Raw genomic sequence first — 13,711 nt, 5'->3', positions numbered from 1 at the left:
TCAACTTTAGAGAGTGCCCTCTCGTTCTCCCTACCTTGGAGAGGGTGAACAACCTGACTTTATCTACTTTGTCTTGAATCCCTGAAGGGTGTTTTCCCCTATAACAGACTCCGGAAGAGTGTTCCAGTTTTCCACCACTCTCTGGGTGAAGAAGAACTTCCTTGCGTTCATCCGGAATCTATCCCCTTTCAACTTTAGAGAGTGCCCTCTCGTTCTCCCTACCTTGGAGAGGGTGAACAACCTGTCCTTATCTACTAAGTCTATCCCCTTCAGTATCTTCAATGTTTCGATCATGTCCCCTCTCAATCTCCTCTGTTCAAGGGAGAAGAGGCCCAGTTTCTCCAATCTTTCATTGTACGGCAGCTCCTCCAACCCCTTAACCATCTTGGTTGCTCTTCTCTGGACCCTCTCGAGAGTACCATGTCCTTCTTCAGGACATCAGATTAAACTCAGAACCCCTTTTTAAGTTGATACTTTCCCGATTCAAAACCCTCACCAACCCTGTAAAAGTGTCCTTTCCTGGGAGTCACTAAGAGAGGCTGAGCTTGTTCCGACGACACTTTTTTTCTCCTGCTGAAAGATTCAGGTGCTTTGAGGAAAAACCTAGAAACTATAGTTGGAAAAAGGGGAACACAGACAGACAGAGACTACAAACTTAGATTATCTCCCACACTGTAAAGATAATACAATGGAACCTTGGTTTACAAGCATAATTTGTTTTAGAACCAATTTACTCGGATATCAAAGCAAGTTTCCCCACAGGAAGTAAGGGAACTCGCATGATACGTTCCCACTCACCCCCCCCCCCGAGGCCAGCGGAGCTGCTCCATCCCCCCACCCCGAGAACTGGCATCACTCACCCCCGCTCGCGAACACCCCCCCCACACACACACACACACACGAACCGGCAGCGCCTGCCCAAACAGCATTCAGCCTTACCTCATCTGCCACCGGCACACAGCCCATAGGACTTGCCGGTGCCGATGAAAGAAGTTCCTGCCTCTTGCCTGGGCCTTGAGCATCTGCGCATGCTCAAGGCCTTCTGGTTCTCATTCTCTCCGAGATGCTCTGAGATCTCCGAGAATCTCAGAGAGAGAACCAGAAGGCCTTGAGCATGCGCAGATGCTCAAGGCCCAGGCAAGAGGCAGGAATTTCTTTTACCGGCACGTCCTGTGGGCTGCGTGCCAGTGCTGTTCAGGCAGGCAGTGCCGGTTCGCGCAGGGGGGGGCGTTCGCGAGCGATGCCAGTTCTCGGGGGGGAGGGGGGGAGTGCTCGCAAATCGAGTCAACGCTCAGTTTGTGAGACAAGATTTGCGAGAATGTTTTGCTCGTCTTGCAAAACACTTGCAAACCGCATTACTCACAAACCAAGGTTTGACTGTACTGTACTGCAATTTCAATACATGAATGCCTTCTATGAGGAAATACAAAAAAGCTGCTGCTCTTAAAAAAGACATACAACATCACTTCAGTGAAGATGACTTGGGCACTCTTAAATGGTTATGAACTAGATAACTTCTGGTCTTATATTAACATCTAAGATGGCATCCTTTATTGGGGGAGTGTGGCGCAGTGGTTAAAACTACAGCCCCAGAACCCCAAGGTTGTAGGTTCAAACTAGTACTGCCCAATTCAGGAAAAATAATTTTGATTCAGCCTACTGAATCGATTTTTCGATTCAATTTTCCTGCCCAATTGGGTTTTGGGTTTTTTTCAAACATCCTGGTGGGTTTATTTTATAGCTTCTTCACACCCTTTGCCCTTTCCTACCCACACTGGCACTGTGGTGTAAACAAAATAAACAAACAAAAAAAAGACTTCCTTTCTCTGGTAAATCCTAGCTCACGTTCACGGTCTAACACCAGCTCTGGCAGGATACACATTTAAAATCTGACATATTGTAATCGCAAAACATAAAATAAAATTATTTTTTCTACCTTTTGTTGTATGGTCATTATTCAAATCACGTTGGTCCCAGGCTCTGGTTGTCTTCTGATCAGGGTCTCTCTTCTTTCTCCATACTAACTATCCATCTTCCATCTCTGTCCTCTCCTTCCGTTCCCCTCCCCCCCGGAGGTCTGGCATCTTACCTTTTTTTCATCTCCATTCCCGCAGCTGCAGCGATGGACCCCTCCATCCCCAGATCCACCATCTCTCCTTTTCTCAACTACCCTTTCACCACCTCCCCCACAACCCCAGGGTCAGACCAATGGTCCATCAAGCCCAGTAGCCCATTCTCATGGTGGCCAATCCAGGTCACTAGTACTTGGCCAAAACCCAAGGTGTAGCAATATTCCATGCTATCAATTCAGGGCAATCAGTGGCTTCCCCCAGCTCTCCCTTTCTCTTCCCAACTACCCTCCTATCCAGTATTTCTATCCCTCCCTCTACACCATCCTTTGTGTCCAACTTCTCTCTCTCTTTCTGTTCCTTCCCTCCCTAAATCCCATTGTCCACCATCTCTCCCTCTCTTCTGTTTTAGACCCATTATTTCTTCCTCCCAGTCCAGCATATGCATGTCTCTTTGAACCCCCCCTTCCCTCCCTCCATGTACTTCTACACCAGGGCCCCCCTCCCTCAAAGACCTGCACTCCCCCTGAAGGCCTGATTCTCCCTCACCCACAGGCCTGCATATTCCCCCCCCTGGCCTCCCGGTCTTACTTTTACTTAATTACAGCAGTGGAGCATCCTGCAGAGAGGATCGCCGGTACTGTAGCCAGAGCTATGGAGTCGGAGTCGAGGAGTCGGAGGAAATTTCGGGTACCTGGAGTCGGAATCGGAGTTGCCAAACAATGCACCGACTCCGACTAAATTTAGATTGGAATTTAAAAAAAAGCAAGTTTAAATGTCCCAATTCACAAAAAGTTATAATTAATGACTTCTCTACTGTAAGAATAAAGACCAATGCATGCAGTGCCTCACGTAACCGCAAAACGAACACGTGCTTCACTATATGGCACGCAACACACAATTCGGAGCACCAATACTTATAAATGTATTCTCCCTTGTTGTTGTTTACAACTTATTTCCAACGTTCAACAAGGTTTTCAATACCTCGTTGGTAGAAATCAACTGGTGTAGACTCGAAAAATTCATCCAACCAAGCTCTCCCACCATACGCACAACATCTTTTTACGCAGATGAAGATCTTGTTTCACGCGGAGTCGGAAAGTACAAAAAACTGAGGAGTCGGAGTCGGAAAGTACAAAAAACTGAGGAGTCGGAAAGTACAAAAAACTGAGGATTCAGAGTCGGAACATTTATCTACCGACTCCACAGCCCTGACTGTAGCGATCCTTCCAGGCTGCAGAGACCGATGGCAGCCTGCAAGGATCATTATAGTACAAGCGATCCTCTCTGCAGGCTGATACGCTGCTGTAATAAGATAAATGTAAGAGCGGGAGGCCAGGAAGAAGCTGGAGGACACTGACTGCAGCACTTCCCGATTGACCCTCCCCCTCTAAAGCAGGAGTGGAAGTGGCTCGCCAGCAAGAGGCAGCGCTGCCGCTCCTGCTTTATGGGGTGAGGGTCAGTCACCGAATCAGGAGGCCGATTTTTTTTTTTTTAATTGATTAGAATCGATTCACCCGAAGTGAATAGATTTAAATCGGAAATCGGGCAACACTAGTTCAAACCCATGATGCTTCGGACAGACAGGGAAAAATGCTGGAGTATTTGACTACCCCCCCCCCTTTTTTTTTTTTTAACATATTCTTCCAAAGGAGCTCAGAACTTTTTGCATGAATTTTACTCCTCCTTTTACAAAAGCGTAGCACGGTTTTTAGTGCCAGCCCCAGCACTAACAGCTCCAGCGCTCATAAAATTCTTATGAGCATCCGAACTGTTACCGCCACTGCTGGAACTAAAAACCGTGCTACACTTTTGTAAAAGGAGGGGTAAAATTCATGCAAAAAGTTCTGAGCTCCTTTGGGAGAATATGACTGGATAGATTAGATAGAATGTAAAGTATTGCATTGATATGAAATACAAGTTTTAAAAAAACCGATATACTATATCTGAAATTTTACTTGCCTTTGGGATTTGTAAATGTGAGCAATTAAATTTAAATGCACCCCCATCTCCGTCACCTACCTCCCTCACATTCACTATTCAAATATGGGCTGTCTGCCACAAGGCCACCCAAACCCTAACTTATACTATAATGTTAGAAGAAAGATCAATACAATAGTCATGCAAATGCTAGACTTGTGGCAATGGGGGAGGGGATGTTATTTATTTATTCGTTCAATTTCTATACCATTCTCCCCAAGGAGCTCAGAACAATTTACGTTACGTATTAAGGTACTCAAGCATTCTTTCCCTTGTCTGTCCAGGTGGGCTCACACTATCTAATGTACAATGGGGGGATTAAGTGACAAGTGCCCAAAGTCACAAGGAGTGGCGTGGGTTTGAACCCACATTCTCAGGGTGCTGAGGCTGTAGCTTTAACCACTGTGCCACTATGTTGATAGAATACTAACGCTGTGATCCTAAGTCAGCATTAGAGAATGTCACGGGGACAAATTTGGCCCTGTCCCGGCAAGAACTCAAATTCCCCGTCCTCGTGAGTTTTGTCGCTGTCTCTATCCCATCCCTGTAAGCTCTGACTTAACTGCACAAGCCTCGAACACTTATGATTTTAAAGTGTTTGAGGCTTGTGCGGATGAGGACGGAGCTTGCAAGAATGGAGCAGGCCAGGGACAGGAAAAGAGCTCTCTGGGACGGGAAAATGAGTTCCCACAGGGACAGGGGAAAATTTGTCCCGCATTTTGGCCTTCTCCCCTCCCCACACTATTAATTGTCTCGTAACTCTGATCATGAAGTTAATAGTACTTGTATGTATAGGACAAGGGTTCTCAATCTAGTCCTCAAGAAACACCCAGACAATCAGGATATTCACAATAAATATACCAGACAGGTTTTGCATACAAATCTGTCTTCACTGTTTGCAAATCTCTCATGCATATTCACTGTGGATTGTCTGAAAACCACATGTGGTGTCCTAAGGAAGCTTACAAACTTATCTCCCTTATTTAAATAAAGTAGCATGGGCTTAATGTCTTCCAACAGATGGCATGAGCAAATCTTCTATGCACCTTGGGCATATATGATCCTTCAAACTACATCTCCCATTCCTCAGAGCCTTCCTTCCTCTCCCGGTGTCTCCTTCACCCACATTTTCCCCATCTCTCCAAAAATCAGCAGATTATCAAATAGAAGCACACAGCCTGGGGGGGGGGGCACAGTGTCAGAGGAGCTATGGAGAAGGGGAAAAGGAGAGGCAATTGAAATGCAGATGCATTTCACACTTGCTGAGGCCTGTTTGCTTACCACAGGCCAGCCAAGTGGCTGGAGCATGTAGGAAGAGCTCTTTATCCACATAGCTACTAGCAAAAGGTACCCCACACAGCTATAAACAACAAAGGGTATGGAGACAGGCATCATCAGATACATAATTACTTTACCACTTTCAGTAAATAAAGAACACCGCAGAAGGGAGCCTAATCCTTCCCCACCAGTAGAATACTATAGAGAAATCGCATGGGGACAAATTTTTCCCCGCCCCCACAAGAACTCAATTCCCCCCTCCCCCATGCAGGTTTTGTCCCTGTCCCATTCCTGTAAACTGACTTAACCACACAAGCCTCGAACACTTACGATTTTAAAGTGTTTGAGGCTTGTGCAGATGAGGATGGCGCTTAGGCATTGGTGGAATGAGGCATTATGACATCACAATCTAGAATGTTGCTACGTATGATTTTAAAGTGTGTGAGGCTTGTGCAGATGAGGACGGAGCTTAGGCATTGGTGGAATGAGGCATTATGACGTCACAATCTGAGCTCTAGAATGTTGCTACTTATGATTTTAAAGTGTTTGAGGCTTGTGCAGATGAGGACAGAGCTTGCAGGAATGGGACAGGGATAGGAAAAGAACTCGCCGTGATGGGACTGGAAAATTAGTTCTCGTGGGCAAGGGAAAAAATGTGACCCCGTGTCATTCTCTAGTATACAATGCAAAAAATAAAGGGATGGGGATGGGACTTGATATACCACTTTTTCTGTATGGTTTACACATTTTAGACAGAGTACCCTTGTCCACTAATGCTAAGTCCAGACTCTGTTCTTTCTCTCTTGCTGCACCTTATGCCTACAAAGGACTCCTAAATCACTATGTCTAGCTCTGTCTGTATTCAAATCCAGGCTCAAGACTCACTTAGTCAAGGTTGCTTTCATGCTTAATGAACTCCCTACTTGTCAGTTTTGTTGAGTAGATAGTCCCTGCTCAGAAGAGCTTACAGTGTCTTGAATGTTCTAATGCAGCGCTATAGAAATGTTAAGTAGTAGTACCTGGGGCTATGAAGTGTTAACTGGCTTGCCCAAAGTCACGAGGAGCATGAAAAACAGTGTCTTTTACCTTCTCCTGTATTCCAACGTAGCTATTAGTTCATTTAGGAAAGCACCTATCAGAGAAAACCAGGATTTTAATTAGGGTAAAGGAAACAGCTGCTCAAAAGATCCAAAGTCTCTGTTGGAGAATTGTCATTTACAGCAACTTGAGGCAAAAAACCCCCAACAAAACCCTGATACAATAGATTCAACTGAAAATATACCAGAGAGAAAGAATCCCAAGTCTACTTTCTTTTGCTCATAAAAAAATAGCTATTCCTTGAACTCTTCTACTACTGTATTTTTCGCTCCGTAAGACGCACTTTTTCCCCCCCCAAAAGTGGGTGGAAATGTCTGTGCATCTTATGGAGCGAATATTGCGTCAGACCGTGATGTGCAGCGTTCTCCCTAACGTCTTTTAGCCGGGCACTCTGCCCGGCTAATTTAGGTGAGCGCCCGGCTGTCTGGCAGGGAAACTTGTACCTTTTTTCCGCCTTTTGAAATCCTGGTGGTCCGGCGGTGTATCGGCAGGAGCAAGCTTTCCACGCTCAGCACCAGATCTCACGAGAACTGATGGCAGCCATTCAGAGAGCGACGCAGGCCCAGGCTGGAGCACAAAAAGCTCGTTCCTGCCTTGTGCGCCGCTGGCCGCGAGATTTGAGACAGCCGTCCAGCAAGGGAGGGGTTCAGCGTGGGGCAGGAGCATGGAAAGCTGCCGATACACCACTGGACCACCAGGATTTAATTAAAAAGGTGAAAAAAGGCACCGGGGGGGAGGGGTAAAATATTGTTAGTCGGCCGAGACAGATCACTCCTGTCCTGGCCTACCAAGACAGATCTCTCCTGTCCCGGCCTACCACTAGACCACCAGAGGGGGGACAGAGTACAGGGCAGGGAGGTGGGATAGGGTACAGAAAACTAGAAAAGTGCTTGAACCTTAAAGTCTCTCCTCATTTGTTAAAAATAGTGAGGATGGTTCTTAAATACTGCTGTTGACTTTACATGGTTGAAATATTATTCTGCTATATTTTATTAAATATATTAGTACATTTGGTTCAGAATTTTTTTCTTGTTTTCCTCCTCTAAACCTAGGTACTTCGGTGATGGGATAATCACGCGCCGACAATTCGACGCATGACAGAAGCGCACGGGGGAAAAAGTAATTTTTAAAGAGCTCCGACTGGGGGTTTGGGGTGGCAACCCCCTCCCACTTTATTGGTTAGTGTTCGCGCTGCCGTTGCGAGGGGGGGGCATGAGGGTGAAACCCCCCACATTATAGAGAAAACTGAATTTTTCCTGAAAAAAATCTGAAAAAGTTCCGTTTTCGCTATAATGGAGGTTTCCAACCCCCCGAACTCCCCTCCAACAGCAGCGCGAACACTAGCCAATAAAGTGGGGGGGGGGGGTTGCCACCCCAAACCCCCCCATCAGACCTCTTTAAAAATTACTTTTTCCCCCGTGCGCTTCTGTCTTGCGCTGAATTGTCAGCGCACTGGCGTCTTGTGCACCACTGTCTATGAACCAGATACATCTTATGGTCATGTGCATCTTATAGTGCGAAAAATACGGTATTTATTTCTAAAGCACTACTAGACATACACAGTGATTTACATCAAAATGCAGAAGAGAGAGTCCCTGCTCAAAAGAGCTTACAATCCAGTCAACAGAGACAAACTGGACCAGAAGTTACATCAATACACAGTGCTCAGGTGTGGGAATTACAAGACAGATATTGGTGCTTAAGAAGGGTGGGTTGGAGTTTGGAATTGAAAGAGTCTTCAAAGAAGTGGGCCCCAAGTCTGATTTTGAATACTGCCAGAGACAGAGCCTGAGGCCGTTCGTTTTACGCATACAGTGCGGCAAGATAGAAGGGACAGTCTGTAGTTGACTGTAGAGAAGAGTACAGATAAGAGAAACATAGGATGAGTGGGGGGGGAAGAAGGGGGAAGAGAGATTGAGGAGCTGTGGCGTGAATACACTTGTAGGTCAATAAGAAGAGTTTGAATTGTACGTGGAAAACGAACAGGAAGCCAATGAAGTGACCTGAGGAGAGGGATAATGTGGGCATAGCAACATTAATGGAATATGAGGCATGCAGCAGAGTTCTGAATAGTTTGAAGGGGAGAGAGAGATGGTTTAGCACAGTGGTCTCAAACTCAAACCCTTTGCAGGGCCACATTTTGAATTTGTAGGTACATGGAGGGCCGCAAAAAAAAAAAAATAGTTAATGTCTTATTAAAGAAATAACAATTTTGCATGAGGTAAAAACTCTTTATAGTTTATAAATCTTTCCTTTTGGCTAAGTCTTAATAATAATATTGGCATTTATAGCTAAAGAGACGTATGATCAAGAAACATTTATTTTACTTTTGTGATTACGATAAACATACCGAGGGCCTCAAAATAGTACCTGGGGGGGGGGGGGGGGCCGCGAGTTTGAGACCACTGGTTTAGCAGAAGGCCAGTGAGAAGCAGGTTGCAGCAGACTAGTCGAGAGGTGTTGAGGCTATGGATGAGGGTCTTGGCAGTGTGCTCAAAGGAAGGGTCCGATTTTAGTGACCCTGTGGAGCAGGGATGTCAAACTCAATCACATTAAGGGGCCGAAATCCAAAACATAGGCTAAGTCGCGGGACAGACCCCATTTTTTCCATTCATTTTTCATATATATATATATATATATATATATATATATATATATATATATATATACACACACACACACATATATACACACACACAATATAATCTTAACACATAATGGCAATGGTTAACCACAAAATTAAACTACACAAAACACACTGTATGCTTCTCAACATTCATTCCTACCAGAACACAGATAACCCCTATGCAAATACGGGACCAAAAACTAAAAGTACCAATATATTTTTTAAAAATGCCCTAAAATTCAAGATTCTGCAGGCAGTACAAACCGCAGAGAAAAAGAAACAAAATGTATTTCTTCCTGAGCAGTGCAAATGATAAGACGGCAGATTAAAATGCTCAAAATTGACACAATTCAAACACTAACTTGAAAATAAAACCATATCCCCTACCTTTTGTTATCTCCCTCTCTCTATGCTGTTCCTCCCTCTGGCGGGTGTCTAACCTTCTGGCCGGCTCCAACCTGGCCGTTTTATGCGGCCCGCAGTCCAATGCGCCCCCCCCCCCCCCAGTGTTATCTTGAGGCCGGCTCCCTCCTCCTCACAGCCATAGTATGCACGGAGCCACGTGTAGCGGCTCCTCGTGCGTCCTGCACCTGAACCGGAAGCCTTCTCTCCAACGTGGCTCCATGCACATTACGGCTGTGAGGAAGAGGGAGCCGGCCACAAGGTAAAACTGGGAGCATTGGACCGCGGGTCGCATAAAACGACTAGGCGGGCCAGATTTGCCCCACTGGCCTCAAGTTGGACACCTGTGCTGTAGAGAAAAAAAAATGACAGATTTTGGCAGTCTGTTGGATATGTGAAGAGAAGAGAGATGAGTCAAAGATTACCTCAAGTTTGCAAGCCAACAAGACAGAGAGAATGAGGGTGTTCACAGAAACAGAGAACAGAAGAGGAGACAGGCTTAGGTGGAAAGATAAGGAGCTCTGTCTTGGACATGTTTCATTTTAGAGCCATCCAGGCAGCCATATCAGACAAGCAGGTTGAAACTTGGGACTGAATGTCTTGTCGAGATTTCAGGCGTACAGAGATGGATCTGCGAGTTGCCAGCATACTCCACAACCAGAGGGATCTAGAGTTTACACGCGCGCAGGCCGCACTTCTATCAGGCGATCGCCTAGAACACCAAGATGAAAGTGGGTGGCGTGGCAAACTGCCGTGTGGAGCTTAGACATTCCCTCCTTTCTAACAATGGCCCACACACGGCTCAAAAGGGCAGACTAGCAACTAAAAAGACACGATATGATATTTAGATTACAAAACTAAAATAAAACAACCAACCAAACAAGAAAGCAGGCTGAAGATCTGCCTATCCCCACCTACTCCAATGCCAACTTTCTGTTATGAAATGGAAGGGGACATGGCCCTCCAGCACAGGCCAGATTTTAAGTCCCCACACTTCTCTATTATGTGGCTGCTTCTTACCGGAGGGGGGGAGGAGGGGGGCAGAGGAAACCACTATTTCCCTAAATCACCTACAGCCTTGCACTAGTCCTGCTACTTGCCTAGAATATAATATTACATTTTACAGGCATTTCTCACTAGACAGTAAAATTCGTATTTATCCACAGGAAGCCAGAAGTGAGTGGTGGGGTCTTTCTAAGCAGTTGTAGTCAAATTCTCCTGCATGCCTTTATCTGCTCTGTAATATGGTTTAATTGTTATGGCTGAACTAATAGGCTCATATCATGGACTTTTACAGCCTGACCCCCATGTCATCCTGATCTATCATTTTGCTCCAGTTCTGCGCTGTAAATCAATTTAAGATCGGGAGCAAAAGGCTGCAAAGACTGGTAATGCTGCTTTCACTGTAGTCTCCAGAGACTCCATTATAACCAGACTCCATTATTTATAAAGGCGAATCATGCCTCTTCGTCCTGAAAGGCTACACAAACGAGACCCTTTCAAATATAATTTTTGGCTACAGCCCAACACACAACTCAATTTCCCCCCCCCCTAAAAGTCAGTCCATCTATCGAACTTGTGGGTTTGTTTTGCACCTAGACCTCAGGCCACAGGACTCCACATATAGATCTACAGTTTAATAACAAGCTTATTGAACCACGGTATCCCAAATCTCAGCCGGTAACACACTCACCCTAACGATCAATAACATCTATTTGGCAGGGCCGCAACAAACACACGAAGATGCAATCATTTCCGTAACAGACACATGTGTGTCGAAGAGACACAACTGAAGGTCAACAACACATACAATATGTTATAATCCGATATTTTGCACGTTGGCCTATGCTGGTCAACTGTGGAGATCTAGGAGAAAGCTCCTACAAAATCTCCCAACGCCATCTCAATCCGAAAGGAAAAAAAGTTCCTCTAAGCCCCATTACTTAAAACTTTGTTCTCCTCTTAAAGCAACAGCGAAAACTGGAGATGCCTATTTCTGATCACTAAAGAAGTAGCAATTTCAAATCTTTTATTAGAAACGTATTCTGGGAAACGCTCCAAAAATAAAATTTAGGGGAAAAAAACAACAAAACCACCCAACTTGCTAAAGCAAAACAAGATCAGATCGGCCAGCAGCGTCTCCCACAGCCTACCCAACCCAAAGAGCCGCAGCAACGCACGAACGGTTTTAAGAGACCAGAAAAAAACAAAAAAAAAAAACACTCTCTCTATGAAACAATAAAGACACTAAAAAAAAACAACAACCAGCCCCACGACCGAAGTTTGCAGCGCTCGCGCCGTCTGAAACTTACGCGTTCTAGCCGCGCTCTTTCAAGCGGGGACCCGCGGGCGAGCGCGGTCGGCTCGTGTCCGCCAGCAGCACAAAAGGCTCGAAGAGAAAAGCCAGCGGCCTCCTCCCCACCCCCGGTCCCGGCGCGAGCAAATCCGGGAAACAGGCGGGCGCCATGGCGCGAGCCAAAAAAAAAAAACTAACCTGGGCAGAAGCAAAAACCGGCGGAGCCAACTTTCCGCCTCCTCCGTGCGCCGTCCTCGCTGCTCCGCAGCCGCTGCCGCTCCTCTTATTCCTTCTGCTCCGGACTCTTCCTTCCTTCTCTCTCCCCTCCCCACCCCCCTCTCTCTCTCTTCCCAGCTCGCGCCAGCCTGGATTGAGCCGGTCTCGCTGTTAACGCACGGCAAGGGAGCGTCTCCCAACTACCCACGGCTTAAGGGAGCATCGCCAAACTCGCTGCCGCTGGTCAAACTGCTAATGCACAAATCGGACCGGCCCGAGGGGCGAATCTTTTCTAAAAGACTCCCTCTACTTTAGGAAGGAGGCGAAAGAAAAAGATTTGGCTCTTCTCACAAGTCTTTATTCATTAAAAAAAAAAAATGATATACCAAAATAAATACTAACAATACAGCAGCTACTCTACGAATAAACTGTCCCAGATCCTCCATCACAGGGATAGGAAACTCCGGTCTTGGAGAGCCGTATTTTCAGGATTTCCCCAATGAATATTTATTGAAAGCAGTGCATGCAAATAGATCTCATGCATATTCATTGGGAAAATCCTGAAAACCCGACTGGATTACGGCTCTCGAGGACCGGAGTTCCCTACCCCTGCTCCATCACATTAATACATTAACAAATATAACTTTAACCTTAGTTAAGCAACTAACTAGTTAGGCTCACCTACACAAGGGCTACAAATTCAACCATGCTTATCCACCCGTACCGCAAGATTATTTTCTTGCATCTTTCTGACTCCACTCCACCTCTCTTTATATTAGTATCTTTATAGGGAATAGATCTCATGCATATTCATGAAGGAAATCCTGAAAACCCAACTGGAATACGCTCTCAAGGACCGGAGTTCCCTACCCCTGCTCTAAATTGTTACACTGTCTTATTTGCATGTTTCCACCTCTGCTATTAACCCTTTATTTGGCGTTGTTGCTCAGAAGCAACACGTGTTTCTATGGCTCTTATGGGAGATCTCCATCTAGAAGTCACGTTAAGAAAATGAGGGCTAACCATGTTTTCAATAACGGGTGTAAAACTTTGGAATTCGCTCCCTGGCTTTAGGAGATAGTGTAAAAGATCGTATGAATTTTAGGAAACAACTGAAACCCCAAGTGTTCGTTGAAGCCTTTATGCATAAACATATAGATGAAATATTGATATTGATATCTCCTTAAGGAATGACGTTCCAGAAGAAGTAGCCGAAGGAAGAACTCCAACCTGTAAATTATGAAAGGTTCATGTAAATTTTTGGTTTATGTTATAGATCTTGTGTTTAAAATAAATAAATTTTTAAGATGGGTGTCCTAATCCGGGTGCCCAGATAGTCGGACTGGGAGCGTACTGGCGAGTACTGGTGGGGAGGGGTGGAGAGTACCATGGGGGGGAGGGGGGGAGGGGTTTGGGAAGGTTCTGGAATTTGGATACAGACCGGGTAAGGGGGATTCGGTGGGGGGAGGGGGTGGTGTGGCATTTTCGGGGCTCATAAGAGTCCAGGGCCTCGGAGTGCCTTTCCGCTCTCCTTACCCTCGCTCGCCCTTAGTAGAGTGGGCTGGGGAGGGGGGGGGGAGTTTGGTTGATGTACCTTTTCTTTTGTCCATGCTTGTTATATTACTATATCTGATGCATATTTGTTTGTACCGAGCACCTTGGGGTGCTTTGGCATTGTATTTGTCGTTGTTTGCATCAATAAATATTGTTTGAACCTAAAATAAATAAATTTACACATGCCTGTTT

The 13,711-nt window shown here is 45.6% G+C and overlaps 1 protein-coding gene across 9 annotated transcripts in view; it reads right to left on the bottom strand.

Moving 5' to 3' along the window:
* The window catches only part of SMAD1 (SMAD family member 1), a 164,069-nt gene extending 151,290 nt beyond the window's left edge, over positions 1-12,779 (bottom strand). The window contains exons 1-2 of one of the 9 annotated variants that reach the window (XM_033940025.1): positions 12,647-12,715; positions 6,347-6,459 (exon numbers count right to left, since the gene is read on the bottom strand). The gene's annotated coding sequence lies outside the window, so the exon portion shown is untranslated. Of the gene's footprint in view, positions 1-6,346; positions 6,460-11,765; positions 11,860-11,947; positions 12,114-12,367; positions 12,412-12,646 lie in introns of those variants that run through there. The other 8 variants (XM_033940030.1, XM_033940026.1, XM_033940024.1 and 5 more) reach the window with 8 other exon arrangements.
* Between the last annotated feature and the right edge of the window lie 932 nt (positions 12,780-13,711).

This window comes from Geotrypetes seraphini, chromosome 1, assembly GCF_902459505.1.
Source record: "Geotrypetes seraphini chromosome 1, aGeoSer1.1, whole genome shotgun sequence".
Lineage (NCBI taxonomy): Eukaryota > Metazoa > Chordata > Amphibia > Gymnophiona > Dermophiidae > Geotrypetes > Geotrypetes seraphini.
The sequence above is the reverse complement of the archived record's forward strand: the minus strand, read 5'-3'. Positions and strand labels throughout refer to the sequence as shown.